At 38.6% G+C, this 23,075-nt stretch overlaps 1 protein-coding gene across 1 annotated transcript in view; it reads left to right on the top strand.

Annotated features, from left to right (window-relative positions):
* The window catches only part of LOC120527469 (zeta-sarcoglycan), a 1,186,696-nt gene that overhangs the window by 925,981 nt on the left and 237,640 nt on the right, over positions 1–23,075 (top strand). The window lies entirely within an intron of this gene.

Below are 23,075 nucleotides of genomic sequence, written 5' to 3'. Positions count from 1 at the left end.
GTCCAGTAACCTGCTCGTTGCTGAAATACTTCCTTGCAAACCCAGTAGGGAGTGATTCATAACAACATAACATGTTCTGAAAATTTATTCTCGGGGAGCAGAAAAATTTTGTATATTCAGCTTATTCTGGGGGTCCAAAGGGTTAATTATGGGGTTCCTGATATAGTAAGACCCCAGCATTTCACACCTTCCAGCTTTGTCTCTTATTTGACAGAGAAACTGACACCTTTGGGATTAATTTAGATTTAAGAAGCTTTTGTGATAATAAGAAATATTTAAGCCAACCAAATATATGTGTGCAATATTTGACCTGTATTTTTTTTATGGGCCAACACTATCTTGTTTAGTACAGAGGTTTAAATGAAGGAAGTCCAGATAAGTCAACTATAATGAGACAAATGTTCAATGAACAAATGATTAGAGAACCCAAATGTACTGCACAGTATAACAAACATTCAGTATCAAACATATCAGAATATATATACTTCTATATATATTTCTCAAACACATTGAATTTTGCTGCAGCAGTGCAGTTACCAGTTTCTTTCGCCACTTCAATTACTTTTAATTTAAAACCAGCTTCATATTTTCTTTTGATCAAATGCTCCATCACAGATAAGGGATGATCTTATGATAAAGGTGTATAAGGGTGTGAGATACAAAAAACACTAAACAGTGCAAATGTCGCTTCAGAATAGTTCAGGTATTACCGTGTGATCATGTAGGCACAATACATAAGAAAAAAAAGGCAGAGTGCCCCGTGGTTACTCTCTCAGGTGGACGTTAGCATATCATAATCTCTTGGACCAATAGCGCGAGTTATCCACATTTGACTTATACGACCGACATTATAAAATACGGGAAATTATATGGTAAAATCAAGTCCAGACTTATCCATGGGAGAACTTAAATGCGAATATATATTATATATATATATATATATTGTAAATGTAAAAGATGCAACAACAAGCAGCATAAAGGTTTGGGGTTTTCCGGCCCCGTATATTGCAGACAATCCACAATTAATCAAAAAAATAATAGGTCAAAATATAAACACAACAGTTCATATGCGCGATGCCGAAGATGGCGTCGGTGGCCATTTTATGTAGGAGGAGCCGGAAGTGGAAGAATGCTGGGAAGGAACCGTGAGGGAAGATGGGATTAATGACGTCAGGAACAATGGCGGAGGAAGGGCGGAACGTGTTGAGGGCAAATGAGGCTTATGGTGGCGGAGCGTCTTTTTTCCTGGAAGAAAGCAAAGGAGAAAGGTTAGTACCCGCCACTCCCTGCCGGCGAACGTCTTCTGAAGCGTGTTAAGGTCTGTCCGCGGTCTCCTATTCGCGCGTGTGTGACAATATATATATATATATATAGTCAAAGATTCCCAGGGATATGTCCCCGCTAGGACACCGGAACAAGCAGGGGACCAGAAATGGGACAATATTTTCCGTGGAGCGCAGGTGGGCAGCCTTCCTGGAATGCATGGGGGTCACGGAGCGATGAAGCTCAACCCTCTGCAAAGAAGGAGTTACCACCAGGGTGCGCCTGGACATGGTTGGAACCTTCGATGGCAGCAGTTCCGCCACACCCGGAAGTGACGTTAGACGGAGCACCTGGAGCCTATCCGGGTCATTATAAAAGAGCCCATCTCCCTCAAGAAGCTGAGCCGGAGTTGGGAGAAAAGAAATGAAGCTTGTGAGGAGGGGAGAGGACTGTTGGCATTGTGCTGCTGTGTATTAATAAAAGTGTGCATTTTGGACTTTCTGGTGTCTGCCTGTCTGTGTCAAGGGGCATGCTTTTCACTATATATATATATATATATATATATATAGTCACACCCGGATGGAGGTGGTACCCAGCCGGGACGCCCGAGAAGACAGGAGGAGGGATGGTGCCTCTTCCAGACCTCAAGGGGGCGACCACCCTGGGGGCCGCGGGTAAAGAGCTGGGAAGCTCGACCCTATAGGGACCCGGGGTTACCGCCAGGGGGATCCCAATACCAAGAAGACCCTAGACCTCAGCACTTCCACCACACCAGGAAGTGCTGGGTGGAAGAGAAAACGGGGACACCCGGAGTGCATCCGGGTGCTTATTTAAAGGGGCCGCCTCCCTGCAGAAGGGACAAGAGTCGGGTGGAAAAGTTGGACAAGGTCTCTGGAGGAGGCAGGAGGCGGTTTGAAGAAGAGAAGAGAAAGAGAGAAAGCATTGTGTTTTCAGACTGGACTGAGGGGTATTGGGGATTAGTGCCTCCTCCAGACCTCGAGGGGGCGACCGCCCTGGAGGCCTCGGGTAAATAGCTGGGAAGCTCGACCCTGTAGGGACACGGGGTTACCGCCAGGGGGACCCCAATACCAGGAAGACCCTAGACCTCAGCACTTCCGCAGCTGGAGCACATCCGGGTGCTTAAGGGGCCGGCTCCCTGCAGAAGGGACAAGAGTCAGGTGGAAGAATGGACAAGGTCTGGAGAAGGCAGGAGGCGGCCTGAAGAAGAGAAGAAGAAAGAGAAAAGGCATTGGATTGGCCTGGACTGAGGGGTATTGGGGATTGGTGAGCATGGACTGTTGTAAATAGAGATGAGAAATAAATGTGTGTTTGGTGACATGAGCGTGTCAGCCGGTCTGTGTCCGGGGCAATGTTCACAATATATATATATATATATATATAGATGCGAGGTCTATAATACGATATCCATATTTATAGCTAGAAATCCACATAGGGAGAAAATTAATTATATATCTGAAAATAGTCTTTTTTATTCTTGAGCTTTCAAAACCTAGAGGAAAATGATTAGACATACAGGAATCAAAGGCAATATATAGCAAATGGGGTGAGGAGGTAGGTGTGGGTGGATTAATAAGATGGTGCTTGGAGGTTATTGGTCTTAAAGTCTTTTATATTATTTGGATGTTCTTTTGCCCTGAATCTTACTTGCACAGTGTTCTAGGTAAACGTGTGCCCAGTTGAACTTGTATTTGCTTATATCAGAGACCATGGGTCCCTCCTTCTGACAGCATTGTGATGTTCTTGCATACATGTTACAAATCTTTTAGATATTTGTCCCACATATACAGCTGGGCATGCACTGCAAGGTATACTGTATACTCCATTTTTATATATATATAATCTAACATATTTTATTGGTGAGGAGTTTTGTATTAATGTGTCTTTCATATGGTTCAACTAACACAGCACAAAAATTAGCTCTTGAAGCAATGTACATTAAAGAGACACTACATCTGAATTATGCAGTGTAATTAAAAGTTAATTTAAAATTAAAATGTCATTAAGAAGATCTGTTTTGGAAACATTCAAGTTGAAAACAATAATGATTGAAGTGGTTAAAGAAATTTAAAAAAATGATTCCATGAATACATTAAATCTTGTTACACTGCAACAAGAGTGTAAGACCTTAAACTTCCATCAAAACATCTTTGCCATTTTGTTAATGATACAGCACATTAGCTGTAAAGTCATTTACTGTTACAAAAGGCTGGATGCTAAAGAAATATACTGATCATTTTCCCAAATCAGTATAATGTAATGCTTTGGTTCAGCGTATGTGTGTGTTTATTAGAAAATGGTTTAATGGACCTTTGTTTAATTGGTACTTTATTCAAAAGGTTAATGTAAAGTACCATTATACTGCGTTCACCTTTTATACATTAAACCAAATATATTATCTGATTATTACAATGTATATGGTGATAATTATTCATTATTTTTCCCAGCAGTAATATTGCGACTTTAATTTTGTGTAGGGAGGCATTGTCTTGTAGCTTTGTTAATGAGAATGTAATTTCTTTATTTTTCCTCAATTTACTTCCAGCTTTTCTATCTTGCATAATCCTGATGTTGTTACTGCATTATTTGCTCCTTTATTGTCATACTAATATTTTCATTTGAGAAAAATAATTATTTCAAAATTGCTGTGGAATTGGTATTTCCCCAAAATAGCAAACTAGTTGCAAACATAGTGAAATCCAGAAGAAATTGTGTGTTTTTCCAATAAAGGTATTTAAATGAATCAAGAGCACATGTAATTATAAAGTAAAAGCTGGAATTATTATTACCAGTAAAGACCACATTTCACTGCGACCCCTGAAAACAAAAGTATACAGTAGGTGTGGAACGTTAAATAAATAAAAATGAATGAGTTATTTGATTAACAAAAAGCCTGGTTTCAAATTTGAAATAAAATGGCAAAGGTTGCTAAACCCAATCTTTTTATTTTTAGATGATGGATTATTAGGTGTAAATTAATGTCAGTTTATCTATAGAAAACAATATGAGTATTATTTGTGATTACCCGAGATTAGCTAGTAAACTCTTTCATTTTTTTAACAACAACCCTGCAGATTTGCGAGAAAACTATGAATTCCCTCAATGTTATATTACTTAATTTTTAGTAGGTGCTGTAAATAAATATAATAATTCACTTGGCCTGAATCTCCACCTCCCCTCTCTCACATTTGCATCCTTGCTTTTGATCTATGGTGGTTACATGCTTTGGAGTCTGTGATTTGCTCTAACTCCTTAGGTCACTGAATGCTGATGCCCCTCAAATCCTACATTAACTCACTTAAAATGGGAAACTGAGCAATTTTGCTTGATGTGCTTAGGTCCTAGCAAACCGCCCCTATTTCTTACAATACCTTTTAGAGTGAACACCATTTCATACTACTTTAGCTTCATTTTCTGCATTTGTCACTGCCCATCTTCCCGCTCCACTGCCTGACATGCTTTTTTATGAATAGCACTTGCATTCTTCAAACTTTAAAACAGGAAAACTGTAAGAGCTTACCAGGGCTGCCTGCCCTACCAGGCGATAAGCAAGAACAGAACACTACTTGGAGAGAAATTTCCATTCCCGCACAGAAGTACTCTAAGAATGGACAGATCATCTTCAAGAATCCTCTAAGCCAGTGGTCCCCAGCTCCGGTCCTGGAGGGCCCCAGTGACTGTAGGTTTTTATTCTAACCCTTTTATTAATTAGTGACCTGTTTTTGCTCCTAATTAACTTCTTTTGAATTCATTTTATTTGACTTGCTCTTGAAGACTCAGACCCCTTAATTATTTTTTTCCTTAATTAGCAGCCAAACAATAATGAGACACAAAATGAGCCAAAACAACTGGGGCCTCATGCATAACGCCGTGCGTAGAATTCACACTATGACATGACATAGGCATAAAAACCGAAATGTGCTTACGCGCAGAAAAATCAAGATGCAGGAATCTGTGTGTACTCCAACTTCCTCGTTCTTCTGCTCCATAAATCCCGGTCAGCGTGAAAAGTAACGCTTGTGCACCCACCTTCTGTCCCGCCCCAACTTCTCCAAGAATTACGTCTCTTTGAATATGCAAATCAATATAAATTGCCCTTAAGCTCAGCCTTCTGTGAAAAGACAATGGGAAAAGCACAGGGGAAAATATAAGAATTTCAGCGAATACCAAGTGGAGGCAAAGGAAAAACATACTATTTGTTTATTTAAACCATGGTATAATCAACAAAAGGAAGTTGATCAAGTGACATAGCATGTTGGATAAACTTGAAAGCTCATGTTCACAAAGTTGCACAGTACCGGAAATAAAAAAGAAGTTGTCAGATATTAAAGTCGCCGTGAAAAGGTGAGTCGTAGCCCACCATCTGAGTGTCATATGAGAGCTTATAAGGGTACAGAGAAAAAAAAGGCACACAGTGGGGAAAAAGCACTAAATGTCAACTTCAATCTCAAAATTTCCACTTTAATCATGTTGTTTAGTTTGTCATTGAAGTAAAGTAACACGTTAAATGCTTTGTTTTGTATGTGATCTTCTATGTGCTTTATGTGTGTGAATCACTACTCACTTCTTAAACCAGCTCTCTTCCTCCGACTGGACACAGAATCCATTACATTCGTGATATTCCAGCTCTCTGAATAACTAAAATGCTGAGATGTATACGTGATATCATTTTCATGATGATAGGAGTTAAAGCACGTTATTAAACATAGGTTTCACGGCGCAGTGATTGTGCACGACCTTCAATGAAATTATTTATTGCAGCAGTACTCATGGGCGGCTCTAGGCTTGTGACGGCCCTGGGCATAGAAAGAATCGGTGGCCCCTTCGCCCACCAATGTCAATATGGTATCTTCATTACGGTGGATGGCCACGTCCGTTGTGGACACTAAATAGCCGCCTCGTGCTCATGACACAGGCATTTAACTTTTATCCAAATTTGACACTGTGTTTTTAGCTGTGTCGTTATTTTCTCTTTCTGTTTTATATTCAATATATATTGGTGTGGCCGCCCCTGCAGTCCTTGCTTTTCTTTCTCCAAGTAACCGATCGCCACACAATGAGCTCTGTAATAGACATTAAGCCATCTGTAAGCTTAGAGCGCCGATTCTTCAAAACGTTTAAGGAACATTGAAATATCTTCGTAGTACATGTTTAATTATTCTATCCTTCATGCCAGTCCCCGTGAAGAATATAGATTATTTAAATGAAGTTAAAGTTTTATCTGAATAATATCATAAACATATTTTGCTGCACTTCATCTTAAAAATGATATCTTCATCATATGTAAATACGGGCTTTATAAAGTGACCCAGGTTGTGTAATATTATAACTGTAGTGCAAGATTACAGTGGGGTGATTGTACTTATAAGTACAAACAGCTCTACATGGAGCAATTGATTGAGTGCGTTTAAAGTTCTTGGGATGAAACTGTTTCTGAACCGCAAGGTCTGTACAGGAAAGGCTTTGAAACGTTTTGCCGTGGCTGAGACAGCGTGTGATTGATACTGTATACTGATAATTCTCTTTCCGATCAGCTGCTGCTGTGATTCCCCACTCAGATACAGTGATATAAATACTCCGAGTGGTGCAGTGAGAGTAATATGGAAAAAGATGATCCACTGTGGCCACTCCTAACGGGAGCAGCTGAAAGAAGAAGAAGAAGGTGCAGTGAGAGTAACAACGCTAAAGCAGTTATGGTATTTGGAATACTATGGCTATTCCCTGGACCATTATATTGTTACAAGTTAATTACAATCAGATGCATTACAATAATAAACAATATGTGGTTAGTTTCAGTGTATTTATAAAGCCGCATCAGGAAAATAAGGTGTAACCACACATTTTTAGCTATAGATTGTATTTTGATACAATGTGCAGTGAGTGACATTAACTCAGAGAGAAAAGCTTGAGTCTCTTTTACTGCCAATGCTAAAATTGCTTATCTGCACTGCCCAAACATACAGCTCCCAGGACATTGAGGAACAGGCAAATCAAGAGGATGTCCGCCATTATTATGGGTTATATTAAGAGCCCTCTCTAACTCCAATCTAAGAGGAAAAGACAGATAAGACATCTAATTCAGCATTTGACTTTTTGGCTAATGTAGGTACACTACCATTCAAAAATGTGAAATCACCCAGACATTTTCTTGTTTTTGATAGCAGTTGAGAACTTTTAATATCATAATATCATTGAATTAAATGTTAAATCGATTTACAAATATAGCCAAAGCATTAATACTATTTGAAATGACTGATTTTGAATTTATTATTCACATGAGGCTGCAAAGCCCCATTTTCAGAAACAATTCTTTCAGTGTTCTAATGGCCAACTCTACCAGCATATCCTTAATTCAGATGACATTAGTATCTGGAGTGTGTTTAAAGAAGAAGTCAATTGCAGACCTGCAAGGCATTTGTTTCTCAATCTACACATTCTGATGTTCTTATCCTCTTATGCAGCTGCCCATTTGGGCCTTTTCCTTCTGCTTCACTCCTCGTTACATCAGTACAGTGAAAGACACCTTTGTATGAAATCATCAGTTTCTTGGCAATCTGTCACACAGAATAACCTTCATTACTCAAAAAGAAAAAACAAACAATAGACTGACATGTTTCTTGAGAAAGCTGTCTCATTGTGCCTATTTCTGTACCCAAAACTAAACTTTAGGAATGCCAGAACCTTTCAAACCAAGTGAACAGAACAACAGGATTCAGCAGGTTCAATGTGATTCTAAAGGTTTTTGCAATAAACAATTAGCATGACAAATTGAGAATAAGCTACAGCTGTTTACCATTAGGATGCTGAACAAACCTCTGTTGAAAATGGGTCGTAGCAGCCATATGTGAATTATTGATTCAGTAATTTCAAGCAATAATAGTCATTATAAACAGTAGTATAGCCCTTCTTGATGGAGAAGTATAGAAAAGGCTAGAAGGAATTGCGTCTTTGTGGACCTGAAAAAAGCATATGACAGGGTGCCTCGAAAGGAGCTGTGGTATTGTATGAAGAAGTCGGGAGTGGCAGAGAAGTACGTAAGAATTGTACAGGATATGTACGAGGGAAATGTGACACTGGTGAGATCTGTGGTAGGAGTGACAGATGCATTCAAGGTGGAGGTGGGATTACATCAGGGGTTGGCTCTGAGCCCTTTCTTATTTGCAATGGTGATGGACAGGTTGACAGATGAGATTAGACAGGAGTCCCCGTGGACTATGATGTTTGCTGATGACACTGTGATCTGTAGCGATAGTAGGGAGCAGGTTGAGGAGACCCTGGAGAGGTGGAGATATGCTCTAGAGAGGAGAGGAATGAAGTTCAGTAGGAACAAGACAGAATACATGTGTGTAACTGAGAGGGAGGTCAGTGGAATGGTGAGGATGCAGGGAGTAGAGTTGGCGAAGGTGGATGAGTTTAAATACTTGGGATCAACAGTACAGAGTAATTGGGATGGTGGAAGAGAGGTGAAAAAGAGAGTGCGGGCAGGGTGGAATGGGTGGAGAAGAGTGACAGAAGTAATTTGTGACAAATGGGTATCAGCAAGAGTGAAAGGGAAGGTCTACAGGACGGTAGTGAGACCAGCTATGTTATATGAGGTGGAGACAGTGGCACTGACCAGAAAGCAGGAGACAGAGCTGGAGGTAGCAGAGTTAAAGATGCTGAGATTTGCATTGGGTATGACAAGGATGGATAGGATTAGAAACAAGTACATTAGAGGGTCAGGTCAAGTTCGACGGTTGGGAGACAAAGTCAGAGAGGCGAGATTGCATTGGTTTGGACATGTGCAGAGGAGACATGCTGAGTATATAGGGAGAAGAATGTTAAGAATAGAGCTACCAGGTAAGAGGAAAAGAGGAAGGCCTAAGTGAAGGCTTATGGATGTGGTGAGAGAGGACATGCAGGTGATGGGTGTAACAGAATGCAGAGGACAGGAAGATATGGAACAAGATGATCTGCTGTGGCAACCCCTAATGGGAGCAGCTGAAAGAAGAAGAAAGAAGATAAACAGTAGTAATGCCTTGATTATATTTTAAACCAATTTAATGGTATCTTGATAATAGAAAAATATCAATTTCCAGCAAAAACTTATCAATTTCTGGGTTACCCCAAACTATTAAACGGCTGTGTATATTCTTGGTATTTAATGCACCGTGGGGTATAAAACTCCAACCATGTACCACCTTACAACGATTCAAGGAAAGTTATTTATTCCTGGCAACCAAAAACATGAGAGTAAGTTGATAAATTACTGTCATTAGAGTATATAATTGACCCTAAGATTAGAAAGCAAAATATTTCATCTTTTTTTAGCTTTTGAAATTCACAAGGGTGCCATTTTTGTATACAAAAAAGGGTTTAGTAAAGTTATTTTTTAAAGCAGGTGAGATCACTTATGTAGATTCAGCAGTAAAAGCTAAATTGATTAATAGATGCTACTGGGACATGAAGCTTAATACGTTTAAAACAATATAGGTTAGAATATCATTATTAAAGTGGAGGCACTAGCACACATTTTCAACCTCTTAGCTAGAAAGTTGGAGCAGTGGCAACTGCAAAGTAGTTTCAAATATCATTATAAATGTTAGAAGCATGAGAGCAGCATAGCAACAGAGACTTTAGTAGCAGAAGACTCTTTCAGAAGAGAACTAAAAAAGAGTTAGAAAGAAACTCTAAGGGGGACAAAATATGCCTTTAATAATGTTAATTTATTCAGTCCAGGAGTGACAAGCAACTTTAGGAAGTTTAGAGATTTCTGACCTCTCAAACAGATCTGTAAATGATGGCATTTGCAAGTTAGATTTTTGAGTTTTGTTAAACTTTTGTAAAATGTAGAGCAATATTACGAAATAAAAAGCAAATATTAATTCCCTCATGCTTGGTTCTTTTGATCTCGTTACATAAAAGTCTAGGCCATGCTTCTCATGAACTGCTAAGTTATGAGAGTTTCCACAAGCCGAATAGAGACTCTTTTATTGTAAATGAAAGTCCTCTCTGGGATACAGCAAGTAGTAGTTCATACATTGTGTGTATATCACACTGTACTGTATATTTATTTTGACAACATTATTAACCCAGTAGGGTACTAGAAAGCTGCCAGGAGCTTTGATGTATTACTGCAAAAAATGAAATCTAAACAAGTGAAAAGTATTTATATCAGGACATTAAATCTTGTTTTCTTTATTGTAAAAATTATTGACTTCTCCAAAAATTTGTATTTATGACGTTCTAGCTTACTTTAATAAATCATGTCAAGTAAATTTTGCTTACGCCATTGGCAGATATTTTTGTTAAATAAAAGCAAAACAACTCCCATTTAAGATTTTTTTTGTTTATGCATTTTATGCCGTGTAGAATTCTGCAACTGAATGGAATATAAAGAAGTTACCTACTAGTGAAACAGTGATTCGCTCGGCTGCCTCACTAGCCCAGTCACCATCTGCTTGGAATTTTTGTATGAATTTTCATTTAAATTGGTCCTGTGTGCAACAGTGTGTGTGTCTTCCTCCCTAGTGATAGACTAGCATCCCATTTAAGACTGGGAGTCCTGCCTTGCATACAGTAATACTGGGATAGATTGTGGTTCCTCATAACTACGTTAAGGAAATGGGCTGGATAAAAAAAGATATTATTTGTAATAATTCCTCAAGTAATTAACATGGTAACAAATCATCTAGTAAATAACCTTATTCAGTTATGTAAGGAACATATTTCATGTTATTTTCTTTAAATAAGAAGATTTAATAACAGCAATACTTGCCTAATACTGAATATAATTTCATGTGTGTTTTTGAGCTATGAATTAGAATATAATATTTGTACATGCTTTTTTATTCTGCAAGGCAGGTACATACACAGTATGCAGCTCTCATCACCTGTTTAAAGAAAGATCAGTTCATTTGGCAGAATACTGTCAGTTTACTACAGATGGAATATGACAGAGTAGTTGTACACAGCAGCATATAGCTGTCTTTGATTGTGTACTGCAATATTTGTATGTTTCTAGATACAACCGTGGTAAGTGTAAAACTGCAATAATTATAAAGTTCTTAGAATAATTCTCTTAGTGTAGGTTTACAGAAATAACAAATGGTTTCATTTCCCCTAGAAAAATATCACTGTTTTGGTTGCATGATATTTTCCATTAAAAGTTACATTGTAAAAAATATTATTATTTTTTAAGAATAAACAACAGTTTAATAAAAATGCATAAGTTAACAGATAATAAATAACAAGGAAATAATCGTGAAAGGGAGGTTTCAATTAAAAATTAGTTTCTCTGAATAAATTTAGATTAAAGCCATAGATATGACAATGCACAGAATCTACGTTCAGTGAGTTAAATGCATCTGCATATTCTAATGACATTCATTCTTTGTAGGTGAGAAGGTTTGCAAACATAAGTTTCACTTTTTAACCAAAAACATTGAAAAGCCTATATGAAGTATGCTAGTTTATTGTAATAATAAGTCGCAGCATGTTTCTTCATTGTTCCTACAAACACATGTCATGTACAATAAATGCATCCCTGCTGCCTTAATGGGTGCCTCAAGAGCAAAGTTAGGATAAACAATGAAATAAACTTGCATACTGCAGTGGGCTGGCACCCTGCCCGGCGTTTGTTTCCTGCCTTGCGCCCTGTGTTGGCTAGGATTGGCTCCAGCAGACCCCCATGACCCTGTAGTTAGGATATAGCGGGTTGGATAATGGATGGATAGATAAACTTGCAGAGGAATTCTGTTAAAAACAAATCATGTAGTATATTGTAAACCTCAGGTTAAGTGAAAAAAAATGGCACCAATGACTTAAAATTGTATAGTAGTCGTTTTTGAACAGCCTCATGAAAGCACTTGTCATGACAAAGTTTTGGTTCTGTTGATATCTGAGCACAACAAAAAAAAAGAAATTGACAGCCCTTACTGAAAGTAAAGTGCATTTAGAAAGTATTCAGACCCCTTCACTTTCGGTATATTTAATTACATTTAATTTTAAATTGATAAATTTGTCTATTTTACCCATTAATCGATGTTCAATAATTCATAACAACAAATTGAAAACATATTTTAAGAAAAGTCTGCAAATTTATTAAAAATTTAATTTTTCATTTATACAAATATTCATACTGTTGTGGATAAGGTGCATCCTGTTTGCTCTAATTATCCTTGAGAACTTGATTGGAGTCCACCTGTGGCAGTCAGTTTAAAAAGGCGCACACCTCTGTATATAAGGTCCCACAATTCACACTGCATGTCAGGGCAAAAACCTAGACATGAAGTAAAGGAAGTGTCTGCAGATATCTGGGATCAAATACTGGCGAGGCATAGATCAAGACAAAAGGTATTAAACTAAATCTTTGACTGTCCCCAGGAGCACCATGGCCTCAATAATTATGAAATGGCAGAAACCAGCAGGACTCATCCTAGAGTTGGGTTTTTGACAAGACAAAGTAACTAGTGAGAAAGGGCCTTGGTGAAGGAAGTGACCAAGAACCCTTTGGTCACTCTAACAGAGCTTCAGAAGTCCTCTGCTGAAAACAGATTAATTAAATAAAACTACCCTTCTGTGTATATGGGCTGTATTTCATGATTTCATAAAGTAATTGCTAATTACTAATTTTGTAATTATAATAATAATAATTGATAATTACTAAAGACTAATTTTGATTTGTAGTCATGTGTCACTGAAGAAATAAAAACATGAACGTGGAGCACCAGCACAAATGTTACTTAACCATGAAGACCAACTTATAGAGGACTTATAGAAGAGCCATCCTGACATGTACATTTTTCACATCATGAATTTCGAAACACATTACACACTGTCTGGGAAACTAATAATACATTTTCATAATTTCTATACTTTTGTAACAGCCGTAGTAGATTTTTTTTTTTTCTTTGCAGCAGTACCCCACCTTTAAATTTTCTTTATAGCAGAAACACTGTATGGTACAAGTTGAATGGGGCTCATTAATGAAGCTCATTATTTTTCGTTCATATTTTACTGTACCTAGGAAACCAAACAAAACTGTTTGGTGGTTAAAAAAAACACTGCACAAAGATTAGGGAAAATGAGCCATAGGAGTTGGATTGTAAAGGCTATAGGGAAGATGAATTAGGGTTGTAAATTTAAAAACCCAATACCAATACAAAAACTACACAGAAATGAGATGGGTACCCCATCAGAAATCCACAAAAAGTGGGTATCAGGTGATTGTAGGACTTGTTATTTTTTGCAAGACCTGATGAGGTCAAAATGTTAGAAATGTGGAAGAGAACAAGACAAAAACAATATAATAATACACCAAAAATGTATTGTTGTTTCAAGTAATGTGTTGTCTTTCTTTTCTCTAACACAAGTTTTAGCTGATGCTGGAAGCCACACATGGCTTCAAACAACTCATATGGGATAGAGAAAGAACAAGCAGCATCCTTCAGCCTATCATTCAATAAGAAAAGCACCAAGATATTTGGCCAAGCACTCCCAACATCTTTATATTTCCATAAAGTTAAGTTGGGTGTGCTTGGTTATTGATTTAAAGGTAACTGTGTTGCCAAACAGTGTCACCCACAAAATAGATAAAGACTTATGAAAATATGGATCAGCATCTTAAGTATAGTTTAAGCTGAACTGTAATTATGTTTCACATATTTTACATTTCTTTTATTGTACCATCATGTCTGATCTTAAATTAGCACAGCCATTTAACATGGAAGTCTTATGACTACTAAAAAGTCATGTCATCAGTCAAACACAACATAGAATTTCACACGTAAAACTATTCAATATTGCAATTTTTTTTTTGTTTTTCTTGAATTACATAGAAGAAAGAGATGAATATCAAAGTAAAATGAATGGATCTGTTTGTAAATAAAGTAGATTAGTGTGTAGATTAGGAAAATAAAGGAAGCTTAATGACTGAGGAGGGACTGCATTGCCAGATGTATGGTAATGATTGCATTTGTATGATAATTTAGCACATTTACATTTACATTTTGTAGCATGTCCAAATGTACTATAATTAAAACATTCTTACACAGTCAGTGAGTGATTCATACTCACTAAGTGGCAGGAAACTTGTAGCTCTTGTGACATCCTACTGGAATTGCTCCATCAATCCAAACAGTTTTCAAGCACATTTGGTTGTTTTTCATTAACCAGTCACTGTAATATAACAATACATGTACATGTCAAGCATTGTTCTCTTTTCCTGTGTGACAGTTATTTTTATTGATAGCTTGTTTGTTCACATATTAAATGGCAACAGTAGAATATATTGATTTATTTCAAGATTGATATTTTCAGGATGAACATACAGGAAAGTGAAAAGTAAGAGAAAGGGAAAGATTGGATGGTGGCATGTTGCTGTTGTAATATTTAAATGATTCAGAAATTACCCTGCTTAAGAATCATGTCAGGGGTAAAATTTACATATGAAGCTAAGAAGGGATTTTTTTCACTCACTGAATGCAACCATATTTGTATGTAATTCATTCAGGACAAGTCCATGCTCTCTTGTGGCCATAAACAGAAATAAGTGAAATGGAAAATGGACGGATACTGTTTTATGAATGTGGTGTGCATGGTGTAGGCCATGTTGAGTAACTCAGTGTTGAGTTTGTTTCTCAATTTGATTCTTAATTGAACATCTTTTTTTAGTGTGTTTGAATTAATCTGCATAGTAAGCTACGGGCAATCAACAGTCAGGCATAGCTGAAACAGTGTGGCTGGCAGATGAGTTAAAGATGGCGAGTTGTGTATACTAGAGGAGTAGGGAGAGTGCGGCACTAGACAGATATTATTATTAGACATCATTAAGTTGCTCCACAGACCAATGCAAAGATTTGATATCTGCAGAATCATTTCTCCACAAGGGTTATTTTTGGCCATCTTAAACTCTAAGTGGCCCAGTACCGAGCCTACAATGGTTCAAAAAATATTTTAAAACACCTTTTATAACACCATACAGTTGAATTATGCCACACATAAGCATAAGCAATGCCTCGTCTGAAAGTCACGGGTACTCACTACATACATTATAGTGATCGTATACCGTGTATACTCGTGGATAAGTTCACCCATGGATATGTCAGGACTTGATTTTACAGTATAATTTCTGGTATTTTATAATGTCAGTCGTAGAAGTTAAATGAGGAAAACTCACGCTGTTGGTATAAGGGATTATGATATGCTAACGCCCACCTGAGAGAGAACCATGGTGCACACTGCTTTTTTTTTCTATGTGGGTGCGGCAGTGTGCTGTATCAGCGCATGCTCCTAACCTCTCTCTGTCTCTCTATTATGCCTACGTGACCACATGGTAATACCCAAACTTTTCCAAAGCGATGTTTGCACTGATTTGTGTTTTTTGTATCTCACATACACCTTTATCATAAGAGCATCCCTTGTCTACGATGAAGCATTCAATCAGAAGAAAATATGAAGCTGGTTTTAAATTAAATGTTGTTGAAGTACCAAAAATAGTTGGTAAAAAAAAAGATTAAATGTCGCATATTTGAACAGCACAGTGGTAGCTCTGCTGCCTCGCATTTAGGATACCCGTGTTTGCTTCCTGGGTCCTCCCTGCGTGGAGTTTGCAGGTGCTCCAGTTTACTCCCACAGTCCAAAGACATGCAGGTTAGGTGGATTGCGATTCTAAATTGTCCCTAGTATGTGCTTGGTGTGTGTCTGTGTGTGTGTGTGTGTGTGTGTGCCCTGCGGTGGGCTGGCGCCCTGTCTGGGGTTTGTTTCCTGCCTTGCACCTTATGTTGGCTGAGACTGGCTCCAGCAGACCCCCGTGACCCTGTAGTTAGGATATACAGGTTGGATAATGGATGGAGGTATGGATATTTGAATGGGTGTATAAGTTGGGGTCTGATTTTATGATTGATTTTTCAGGTTTCAAGACCCGACTTATATGTGAGTATATATGGTAGTTACAGTATGTACAGTTGACTTTTAATTTGGCGTGAAATTATATATTTGAAATTTAATACATCATCACCAACAAAAATTAAAACCAGCCTATAATTATTCTGAACAAAGAATACCCAACTGTTATACATCAGTCGAAAAGTCACAACCAATAGATTTCAAGTGATGCCTTCAGCAGTTGTTTTGAACAAACAGATGCCCACCATGGGCCAAAAACTGGAAAAATGCTAAACTATTCAAGTGATTGTCACATGTTTGTGCATATAACTTCACAAAACTGCAGCAAAAAATATTCAAGTAACATATCAGTACTTGCAGCAGATTCTGCTTCAAATATGCCCTTGCATGTGTCTCTGCGTTGAAGTAGTGCCTAGAAATCTAACATAATGCAACAATATGGTGGAAGAGGCTGGTACCTACCATCTGACGTTTCTGGCATTGTTGACCCTTGCTCAGTGGGTCATACCATCTCAAACCTCACACCCTTATATAGCTGAGATTGTGATGTTTCAAACAACACCCAATACGGTCATCTTTGAATAAAAGCATGCAAATCAACCTCTCATGCCCACATAGGAGACAGAATTTTTGTGTAGTGTCATATATAACTTCACAAAACAACGGCAAATATAGACATTTTATATATCAAAATTTACAGCAGCCTCTGATGAATAAAACTAGCCCAAGCTCCTCACCATGGGATGAAGCGTTAGTGAGATGGTCACCATTAAAGAGCTGGGGAGTATGACCACTCTGCATCAACGATCTGGCAGTTCCAGTTGGGTTCCTCTGGCTCAATGGTTCTTGGCATCACAAGCATTATGCCATTTTATAGTTGAGACTGCGACATTTCCAATGATATATAAAATGCCCACGTCTGAAAAAAGGATACCGCCAAAAATAAGAGAATTAAACAAAAATAAGCAAACTTTATTTTTTTGTTTTGGGGTAATGTGGGGTGTATATGATATTCAATTAAAATATGTATGTGTGTATATATATATATATATATATATATATATATATATACTATATATATATATCCATCCATCCTCTTCCGCTTATCCGGGGTCGGGTCGGGGGCAGCAGCTTAAGCAGAGAGGCCCAGACTTCCCTCTCCCCAGCCACTTCTTCCAGCTCTTCCGGGAGAATCCCAAGGCGTTCCCAGGCCAGCCAGGAGACATAGTCCCTCCAGCGTGTCCTGGGGCCTCCTCCCGGTTGGATGTGCCCGGAACACCTCACCAGGGAGGCGTCCAGGAGGCATCCTGATCAGATGCCCGAGCCACCTCATCTGACTCCTCTCGATGCGGAGGAGTAGCAGCTCTACTCTGAGCCCCTCCAGGATGACTGAGCTTCTCACCCTATCTTTAAGGGAAAGCCCAGACACCCTGCGGAGGAAACTCATTTCAGCCGCTTGTATTCGCGATCTCGTTCTTTCGGTCACTACCCATAGCTCATGACCATAGGTGAGGGTAGGAACGTAGATCGACTGGTAAATTGAGAGCTTTGCTTTACGGCTCAGCTCTTTTTTCACCATGTCAGATCGATGCAGAGCCCGCATCACTGCGGATGCCGCACCAATCTGCCTGTCGATCTCACGGTCCATTCTTCCCTCACTTGTGAACAAGACCCTGAGATACTTGAACTCCTCCACTTGGGGCAGGATCTCTCCCCCAACCCTGAGGGGGAACTCCACCCTTTTCCGGCTGAGGACCATGGTCTCGGATTTGGAGGTGCTGATTCTCATCCCAGCTGCTTCACACTCAGCTGCGGACTGTTCCAGAGAGAGCTGAAGATCACGGCCTGATGAAGCAAACAGGACAACATCATCTGCAAAAAGCAGTGACCCAATCATGAGTCCATGAAAATTATGAACAGAATCAGTGACAAAGGGCAGCCCTGGCGGAGTCCAGCTCTCACTGGAAACGGGCTCGACTTACTGCTGGCAATTCGGACCAAGATCTGACACCAGTTATACAGGGACTGAACAGCTCTTATCAGGGGGTCCGGTACCCCATACTCCCATAGCACCCCCCACAGGATTCCCCGAGGGACACAAACGCCATTTTCAGCAGAACGAGGGAGTCCCCAGAAGGCACGCCCTCTAGCACCCCCTCCAGAGACTCCAAAAAAGTGGATACTCCAAACTGCTGTTCGGCGCATACGCACAAACAACATGGGAGGCCACCCTCTCGTCCACCGGGGTAAACCCCAATGCACAGGCTCCAAGTCGGGGGGCAATAATTATGCCCACACTTGCTCGGCGCCTCTCACCGGGGGCAACTCCAGAGTGGTAGAGTCCAGCCCCTCTCAAGGAGATTGGTTCCAGAGTCTCAGCTGTGCGTCGAGGTGAGTCCGACTGTATCTAGCCGGAACCTCACGACCTCGCGCACTAGCTCAGGCTCTTTCCCCATCAGAAAGGTGACATTCCACATCCCAAGAGCCAGTTTCTGTAGCCGAGGATCAGACCACCAAGGTCCCCGCCTTCGGTCACCACCCAACTCACACTGCACCTGACCTTCTTGGCTCCTCCCATAGGTGGTGAGCCTATGAGAAGGAGGACTCACGTTACCTCTTCGGGCTGTGCCCGGCCGAGCCCCATGGGTGCAGGCCCGGCTACCAGGCGCTCGCCATCGAGCCCCACCTCCAGGCCTGGCTCCAGAGGGGGGCCCCGGTGACCTGCGTCCGGGCAAGGGAAAACGTTGTCCAGAGTTTTTGAACCACTCTTTGTCTCATCCCTCACCTAGGACCAGTTTGCCTTGGGTGGCCCTAACAGGGGCATAAAGCCCCGGACAACATAGCTCCTAGGATCATTGGGACACGCAAACCCCTCCACCACGATAAGGTGACGGTTCAAGGAGGGGTATACAGTATATATATATATATATATATATATATATATATATATATATATATATATATATATATATATATATATATATATATATATATATATATATATATATATATATATATATATATATATATATATATATATATATATATATATATGGGGCACGGTGGCGCAGTGGTAGCGCTGCTGCCTCGCAGTTAGGGGCCGGTTCGCTTCCGGGTCCTCCCTGCGTGGAGTTTGCATGTTCTCCCGTGTCTGCGTGGGTTTCCTCCGGGCGCTCTGGTTTCCTCCCACAATCCAAAGACATGCAGGTTAGGTGGATTGGCGATTCTAAATTGGCCCTAGTGTGTGCTTGGTGTGTGGGTGTGTTTGTGTGTGTCCTGTAGTGGGTTGGCACCCTGCCCAGGATTGGTTCCTGCCTTGTGCCCTGTGTTGGCTGGGATTGGCTCCAGCAGACCCCCGTGACCCTGTGTTTGGATTCAGCGGGTTAGAAAATGGATGGATGGATATATATATATATATATATAGGTGAAAAATTATTTATATTTTATATAATATTTTATATTATGTAATATTATTTATATTTATATTTTGGTCATCCCTGCCAGGTGCCAAATGCTGTAACTATTTATTTCTCAACATGAAACTTTTCACAGGAACAGCTGACATGTCTAGGAACACCTCAGATGTGACAGATGTGACAAAAATTACAATGTCTATGTTTTTTTAATATGTTGCCATTGATTTTTCAGTAAAAAAATGTTTCAATTTGACACAAACAATTTCTATCATATATGAGAAGTTATATGCCAAGTTTTAGTGAAAAAAATGACTGTCCTTCCTTTATTTATTGCATTATAAGGGGTCACTGTTGCCTCCCTTTAACCGCAACAGACAGACACAGGAATACATTAAAAGCACCAAGAAGTTACTTTTTATTCTTACTTTTTATATCATGACTTGTTGCTGCTCTCATTCTGCCATTGCAGACTGTTGATTTTCTGTTTTTTTCACTATCAAAATGTTTTGGTGACCTGAGCGGACCAACATGACAGAGACCTTCGCCTTTCTTTATTTTTATGTTAGCTGGTCGTGTGACAGCTTGTTTTGTGTCTTATTATTGTTTGGCTGCCCATTAAGGAAAAAGAACTAAAGTGTCTGATTCACATCAATTCAAACTAAGGCAAAACAAGTCAATCAGCAGCAAAAAGGGCTCAGTAATTAAGAAGATGGTTAGAATGAAAACTTGTAGCCACTGTGGCCCACCAGGACTGGAGACAGACACCCCTGTCTTAAGTTAATAAATGCATCTCAATAGCTGAAGTCAGAGGATCTGGTAACATGATGTCCTTATGGAAAAATGCAAAGAAAGCTCTCAGTTATTTCTCAAGAAACAATTTGTACAGTGGACAGATAATCTGATCCTCAATGAATTTTATGAACTGTTGGCACATGTGACAGTAGTGAAAGACACAGCTGAAAGAGGAATACGTTTCATCTAAAAGTACAATGACATACTGACAAAGGACAAGGAATAGAAACAATTTATTCATTGACTGATTGGAAACTATTTTAAGAATTTTCCAACTTGTGGAACAGTTGTCTGCTCTTCAGTCCAGATGACATAAAAACTGGAGAACTTGAACCTGTTTGGTTATTTTCACCCTTGATATTATAATGTATATGCTGTTGAATATAAGATTTAAGGAACTTTGAAAGCAACTTCCATTTGCATTCTAGTAAGGAGGGTTACATAGCATTTGTCCTCTTACTTGGAAACCTATCTGGAATGATTGTTAACTTTACTATATCTGTTGTCTTTAAATATTTAGCTTTTGGAATTTGATTTTATTTTTAACTAATCAGAAATGAAAAAATGGCTACTCTGACACTCTGTTATTTGTACGCATTCTTAGTACTAAATGTGCATTGGGGTCTGTATGGGTTGCTGCTTGTGTATAAGGAGCAATTTTACTGTTGGTAAAGTTATCAGTCCTGCAGTGTTAAACTATGGCTGTACTAAACAAGAATTGACAGATGCATAATAATTATTAAACGACAGTCAAATAAAACTCTAGCTCCAAACAAACATACTTAAAATTACCAACAATATCTGAGTTAAAAGTGTCCTTTCTGAATTAGGCAAAACTAGTTGCTGTTGGGTAGGTCATATATGTGCACATAGCTCAGTGTGAAAAAGTTTTTTTCTGCACTAAAAGGAATAAAAACCTGTTTGAGGAAGCGCATAAATCAGAACACTCTAAATAATTTAATATCATGCTGATTTCTCTGGAGGAACTAGGTCCAAGTGAGTTTGATTATAAAAAAGCTGCAGAAAAAATTGAGTTTAAAAGAGGAATTATTAATACATAACATCTTAAGCTTTGAAATTGCTAGAAATACTGCAAGGTTTTCAAAACTTAATCATTTTATAATACTACACCATTACCATCCAACTACTGTTTGAAGCCTCCTGACTGGATAGAACACTGAAAGAGAACATAGCTGTCTCTACACTTCATGTGCTAAGTGATTACAATCTCTTATATTCTTTTTTGAGCACTCATAACAATTTCACAAATGTTTCAGTTTTACTGGTAAAGTGGAACAGTGGTTAACACTTCTGTCTTGCTCATCCAGCACAGACATATAAATCCTGAATGTCTATGTTATGTGCATGGAGTGTGACCATTTTTCCTGTATATGCATGGTCTTTCCTTAATTTACTTCAACAATCTTCCCATAATCCCAATAAATAATTGTGACTCTATATGGGCCTTGGGTTGGTATATATACAAGTATAGACCGAGCCCAGCTCTTGGTTTCTGCTTTATACCAGATGTTTCTTCCCCCATGACCCTGTAATGGAGTTTGAGCATTATAAATGTTATTTCTTATTCTATTTAATTAATGATCTTTGCATCATGGCTTCTTAATTATCCATGTCTGGTTATTATATGTTATGTGAAGATCTGCCTGCCTGGCTCAACTTAAAGTGTGCTGTCTGCTTATTTGTTGGTATATCTCAGTGTACATACTTACCTTATAATCTTCTTCATTGATAAACAAAAATGTAATTAGCACACAACTGTAATAAAAAATGTATAATAGATATTAACTATTTACTCACAGCTAAATTATATTCATAAAATAAGCACTGTTTGATTAGCAATATTCTATTCTATTCTTTTATACCCTTCTTCACAGAAGACAGGCTCAGAGCTCCTGCAAAGATTTGCAAATGAAGAACAGCAGCAAAATAGTCTATCATCATGTTGTGCAAAATTTACATGAATTTAAATGAAACAGTAATAGAGAGATCCATACACTTGACTTAAAGTATGATTGAAATCATGCTAGCAGATATAATAAGCATGCTCCTCTCATCTTTAAATCCTTGTTCCAGTCTGCATTTTATGCATTGATAAATCCACCTGGAACCTGGCTTGAGGCATTGTCTTGATGTCAGATTTATGTAAAGGGGTTAAGTACACAATAGTAAAGAAAAAAGTATTGAGATGTGACCTTTAAAATGACTAGAATGGGATTTGAGGACCTTTGAATTAATTTAACATCTCATTGCTTCTTTTTTAAACAGTATTGCAGTAATATATACACAATCCCTACCTAACAAAATGAAGATTTAAAAGACTTATGTTAGACTTATGCACCGTTATTTTTCCTCAGCTTTGAAATATTGTGTATTGGGTAAACTCTTCATTGTCTTTTCAAAGAGAAAAACTGATTTGATGAAAACAAATGTTAAAAGTGCACATTCTAAGAACTATTAAATGTAAATGCTAATGAACAATACAAGATACATACACAACATTAAATATTTCTATCGTTCAATGATTTATCTCGTGTAGTACATGGTTTCAGAGATTTGCAAAGAGGGGACCTTTCTTAAACAAAAAAGCCAATCTTTGTATTAAATGTTTACAAAAAGCCACATCTAGAGTCATTAACATGCATATCCAAGGTGTGAGCTTGCAAGCTCCACACAAAAACC

Source organism: Polypterus senegalus, chromosome 4 (genome assembly GCF_016835505.1).
Source record: "Polypterus senegalus isolate Bchr_013 chromosome 4, ASM1683550v1, whole genome shotgun sequence".
In the NCBI taxonomy this organism is placed as follows: domain Eukaryota; kingdom Metazoa; phylum Chordata; class Cladistia; order Polypteriformes; family Polypteridae; genus Polypterus; species Polypterus senegalus.
This window is presented reverse-complemented; position numbering and strand designations above follow the sequence as displayed.